Below are 6,377 nucleotides of genomic sequence, written 5' to 3'. Positions count from 1 at the left end.
AACACCAAAACTCACCAGTCAGTTTAATGAAATGATTCAGTTCAATGATTTTTCTAAATGTTTCAAACTATGCTCATCATGAAGGCCTTAGTATACACCAGTTGAAATGTACAAATTCAAAGTTTAAAGCACAGGAGCCAGAAAGTGTACTTGAATCATCCATCATAATTTATTTAACAAATCTGACATAATTTACAAACATATTATAATGGTGATGATGTTCTATATTTTTGTTTACACATCGCATGAAAAGACCAAAATCATCAATGCATTAGTCAGTCTCTCAATGCTGTCTAACTTTCCTACCCAATCTGTAGCACTGAAATCATGAATCTTTAAAATGCATTTTAAATTAATTTCATAATAAATAAGTTCCTAAAACATCTGGGGCATTGTACTTTTAGTTAATGTTGCTCACACAGTGGTAAATAATGCTTGTGTCAGGGACAATTTTAACTGTGGATTTGGTCTGCTAGTGGGACTGGCTCAAAACAAACTACAGTGCACATGTTCATCATAACACACAAACACATCACCAGGTGCAACAGTATGGCTCACTGATGTGTTTTTAATGGCTTTTAGGAAATAATGGACATCTATGGTAATACAGTTTATCGGGTGTCACTTAGGCCTACTGTACGTAGGATTAATTCGTCATTAGTTTTGTGTTTTAATTTTACGAAATAATGGACATCTATGGTAATACAGTTTATCGGGTGTCACTTAGGCCTACTGTACGTAGGATTAATTCGTCATTAGTTTTGTGTTTTTAATTTAATTCATGGGCAATAAGAACAGTGCAAAATATCACCAGACATACCCTTTAAGTTTTGAATTAAATGACCAGCTCACAATTTGTACTGTTAATACTAATATTAACTTAGTTTTTACTGCACACATTCCTATTTAAATAAAATAAAGCTCCAAGAAAAAAGACATGAAGCCAAAAGAAAAGACATGACTCTGATTTTCATAAAACAAACAAAAAAGGACTTTAAAATGTGAGTTCATGAATAAAATAACAATTGCTGTCTACTTCAACAGGCTAACAGTAAAGGAAAATATAGTTCTCAACAGTGGCGTAGTAATTGTACATTCAGTATTTGCCATCTTGACTCTCTTTATCTCTATACACAGTGTCTCAACCATAGACTGTATAGTACCTGCTTTAAAGAAGAAGAAGAAGAAGAAGAAGAAGACAATTTATTTGTCAATGTAGTCACACAATAAAATTATGTTTGGTAACTCTCAGAGATCAGCAATAGAAAACAAGATATAAACAATCTAACAAGACAAAGAAAAAAGGGATGTACACCATGACATCACCACGTGGACTCCCGTTTAGCATTTTGACTGTTGTCATCTTGGTTTTTTGGAGCCAGAAGTAATGAGAAGTTACCATATTTGGAGGAGAGCCTGGAGCTGGGGAGGACCTCCCCAAATTCCAAATACAGCACCTCACACACATCTAGGTTTGAACTTGTCAATCACCTGCTGAGTCACCACCTGCTGGTCATTAGAGAGAATGCAGATTTAAGGCACAGTTTCACTTTTCAGACCTGGAGCTACCCACTTGGTCTGCATGCGCCACCATCAATTTATGTCAGTGCCACCCAGTGGTATAAAGTAGCAGACAGCTAAATGATGGAACGCAACATCTCTCTCTGTACAAGATCACATCTTTAAATAAAATAAGTGCCAGCAGTAAATCATAATAAATAAAATCCTTCCCACAGTAAGGTAAGGGTATAACAAAAATGTCCAATTCAGTATGCATTTCTTTGCCATTATGTGGGAATTGTAGCGTGTGGTATTGCACGGCCTGGTCTCTTTTCATGGTTGTGACTGTTGGATTGCGCTTTTAATGCAATTTCTGAGGACACAATAAAATCCCTCAATAGATCAATTAGCAATTGGATAATCTAATGTTCTATTATGAAATATACTTCAGTTGTGCAGGAATGAGGCAAAAGCTGCAGAAATGAGCTATGGACAGTTATCTGTGACGATGTTCTCTGGGTTACCATGACGACTGAACACAGAGGTCAGGAAGTGTACAATGTTCTCAGTGGTCTCTGTCAAGGGGTCCAACAATATCAAGGCCAGGTTTCTTCCATGGCCCATCAGGCAGTGGGACAGGTTGCAGAGGAGCGGGGTGAGTACAGGCTGTTTTATCATTAGACTGGCAGAATATTCATGAAGCTATGCAAGACTGCACTTGTGAGTCAATTTTTGGCCACCAGTAAAGGTCTCGCAGGTGCTGCTTTGTGTGGACAATCCCCTGGTGACTCTTGCATGGAAGTGCAATTACCCTCGTCCGTAGGAAGAGTGGTGCAATGAGTCTTGAGCATCTGAGGATATAGTTATCCATGACTGTGAGCTTGTCTCTGATCTTGTAATATGGAGCCAGTGCTTCAGTCACTGATTTAATGAAGAAGGACCAAACACTTTCCATTTTTGAATGTAGGGCTAACAGTTCAGGGCAAGAGGAGCAAGTGGCCTCAAAGCCACTGGAAGGGTAGCAGAAATATGTGCCACCAACTCAAGTTTTGCATCTAGGGTGGGGTCAGAAGGCAGAGGGAAGGGAACGTGTGATAGCCAATGAGCAATATAGTTCTGGGAGCCTGGATGGTAGATGACATCGTAATCAAAACAGAGCAGGCTTGCGGACTGCAACACACATTCCAGCCTGACTGTTTCCTTTTCTTGCTGAGTGGTGTTGTAAATGCCTGGTGGTCTGTATGGAGAGTAGAGCGACATCCCCACAGGTATTTTCTCAATTTTTCTGTAGCCCACACACGGGCAAGTGCCTCTGTTTCAACAGTAGAATATTTTTGCTCTGTTACATTCAGTGTGGGGAAAGCAAAAGCCACAGGCTGCTCTGTGCCATCAGGCTGTACTTGTGCAAAGACTGTGCCAAGTCCATAATCGCTTGCATCTGTGGATATCACAGGGTGTAGTGAAGGGTAGATCAAGTACATGACTGTCCACAAGGAATTGCAGCAGTCCATGTAAAGTTGTCTTTGTCACTGGCACATGCACAAATAGAGGCCACAACTGTTGCAAAGTTAGGCAAAACCTTTGAGTACCAGGATACAAGGCTGAGGAGCAGTGATCTCGGGTGAAGGAGGAGCTTTCTGGACAGCATCAATGTGCTCTTGAACAGGAACGATGCAATCTGCAGTGATGGTATGAGCTAGAAAGTGTAGGGAGGGCTTTGCCATTTATTGTCAATGAGCACCAGTCCAGCCTCATTTCAGTTCTTGAAGGATGGTGTTGAGGTACTGGTCATGTTCAGAAGGGGTGTTGTCTTGAGGTCATAAAAATAATTTTGGACAAATGGGCAGCCACAATCTTTTGAAAGGCTGAGAGGGTGGGCACAAGACCATTGGCAACCCTACAGAATCTCAAAAGACCACTGCGTGTGATAAAGGCTGGAAAACTATCTTCATGGACATCTTTGCAACTTGTAAGTTTGTGAGTAGTTCATCTACATGAGGCAAGGGGTAGCTATCTGGTCTATGCACATCCATATTCCACCAGTTTTCTGTCCTGTGACCACTGTCAGTGAAATCCAGGGTGGTGCATAATTTTTTTTCAGTGATGCCAGCTTTCAGCAAGGGGTCCAGTTCTGCTGCCATTTCAGCAAAAGGCAAGTGTCGTATTTTCTGGTGTACTGATTTGACACTAAGGTTGTCTTGGCTGAAGTGCACTGAGGAAAATTAGCCAGATGTTTGTCAAAACCACATCTGAACAATCTATAAGAGGATGTAGCAATGGCATTGAAAGGCTTATATGGACGAGGGTACTATTTGTATTTCTTTTTAGAGGCCTGTGGATGGACTGGGACACTGTCATCTGCTGCAATTGCTTTGGCTTGTTGAACAGCAGATTTCACTTGTGTGGCAATGGTAACTGCTTAGTCCAGTGTCAGATCTGGTTTGAGCAAAAGCCTTTCCCTAATGCTGGGGTTGCATGTTCAATTAGGTGGTCACAGACCATTTCGTCTGTTTTATCATCAAATCTGTATTTTGAGGCAAGGTAACGCTATATGGCCACAATAGTCTCATGAGGTGCTTGTTGTAGCTTTCTGAAGGCATGCCACATTAACTTTGTGTGTCAAAGCAGAGAGAAAAAGGCCACCTATATGTGGCAATGTATCTGTAAATAGGTATCTGTATGTGAATGCAGAATCTGTAGGCAATTGGACAAGGTGTACCAGAAACATTCTGGTTTCCCTTTGTAGTCTGAGTAGTATTGACCAATCATGTGTGCGCAGGCTATAGTTTCATGCAGGTAGATAATTGTATGGAGAGCAACAGAGGCAGAATGCATTGGCAAAATGCAATCTTGGAACCCACTGCATCATCTGATGATAATTTAACTTTTATTAGCATTTAAAAAACAAAAAGTATCTGTGTTCATAAGCAAATATCAGTTTTTTAGAGATTAGACAAAATGTCATGTGGGCCACCTCAAGTTGCAAACCAAATTGTAAACAATGACCAATGCCCAGAAGAGAAAGTCTGTTATCTAGATATCTGCTGGCTACACTGGAAGCCCCTAAATATTGGCTGTTGCCGCAAGAGGCTAAATTGTTGTCAGACAGTGTTGTCCTTCTGTCCTGAGGCAAAAGAGTAAAGTAGCTTTCTTGCAAGCTTCAGGCAAAGAACTCCCCATTACATTATATACCATATATAGCAAGTAACCATTAAAAATCTGAATACAATCGAAAGGCATCAGTGGCACTGCCGGGCAAGGCAAATAACAGTGGAACTAGAGGTACGTTTCCAGCCATGTTGAGTCAGTAAAAAAAGGTACAACAGATAAGTTCAAGTCTCACCAAAATGTTAGGTAAGTTCAAGACTAAAGATTGCTGGGGTCTTTAACAGGCTAGTCAACAGACTAACAGTAAACAAAACATATATTCTCAGTAGTGGCATAGTACCATACATAAAGTAGTAGCCATTTTAAATATGTTCTCTATGCACAGGGTCTCAACCAGTACTGGCTTTATGACAGTGCCACCTATTGGCAGAAAGTAGTAGACATATAAATGATGGAACACAACAAACTTCAAGCTTCCCAATTTGTACAGGCAATGTGATTCTTCTTCTGGATTCACATTGTGTAATAGTGAAGCACTGGATATAGAGCAGTAAAATACAGGAATGCACATGGAACCATGGAATTTTTTTTGCTACAGGCATAATCACTGCAACTCTCTTGAAATGTTTCTCACACTTTTTGGGAAATGAATACATACTTTGGCACACAAGATGAGCAAAAAAAGAGAACATTGTCCTATATAAGATGTTGACAGCATGTTGACTGACAGACTTTTGCTTCCAAATTACTCTGCAGGGGAGCATCAGTCCTCCTCTGAGTCCCTAGTAATCCCAGAGCAGTAACACAGCTCCCCTCTCATCCAGCGTCAGACTACGATCACTATCATAGCAGGGGATAGATTCATCAGTGTTGGCCAGAACTCCAGTAAACTCTTCCAGATTAGTGACTGTGTGTGTGTGTGTGTGTGTGTGTGTGTGTGTGTGTGTGTGTGTGTATGTGTGTATGTGTGTGGGAGATTCAAGGATTTCTCCCTATTCACTCACTGAGGCAAGTGTTACATATTTTTGGAAAAAACCTCACACATTCCACTTAAGATACAGTACTCAGCCCCCTGACATCAGTCCCTGAGCCTGCTAATGAGCTGGACCCAAACCACAGATGCCACCTGTAAATATCAAACATTTCAGCTGAGATTTTAAAAACTGAATTTACTTCTCTCTGAGACATTTTTAATGAACACTAAGAGGCATTGGAGCTTGAAAAACTAATAAACAAACGATGATGGATGTGTTAAAACAATTAAAATGACTCACCATGGATCTCTGTTGGATCAATGTTGACGATGTTGTCATGCTTGCCATGTCAGCCAAAGAATCTGTGGAGAGCAAGATTGGGGTGTTCAGCAAGATTATGTCAAATTTTAATATGTTTGCTCAAATTTTCAACAAATATGTCAAAGAGGTTCAACTGAGGTTGTTGTAAAGATGTTATTGTAAGGGCCACAATGGAAACTTTTTTATAGTTCAATTGCACTTGTACTGTATCACTCCAGACTTATATGTAAGCTCACAGTTTGCATGAACAATATGATCCCCAAATGTGAAAACTGCACGCTTTCAAAGGACATAGCTGTGTTTTTAATCTGATTGCTCATATTCTCCTACTTAATCTCTACAATCCTGACAACAGTGTAGTTGTTTATTGTCAGACATGGTCTTGTGTATATTTTCCTATAAATGTGTAGAGATGGGTGTAAAGAGAACAATGATGCTACTGATAATTACATCATATTCGTAACTACATGCAAT

The sequence above is a fragment of the Scomber japonicus genome, chromosome 14 (assembly GCF_027409825.1).
Source record: "Scomber japonicus isolate fScoJap1 chromosome 14, fScoJap1.pri, whole genome shotgun sequence".
In the NCBI taxonomy this organism is placed as follows: Eukaryota; Metazoa; Chordata; class Actinopteri; order Scombriformes; family Scombridae; genus Scomber; species Scomber japonicus.
Note: the sequence above shows the minus strand (reverse complement) of the source record.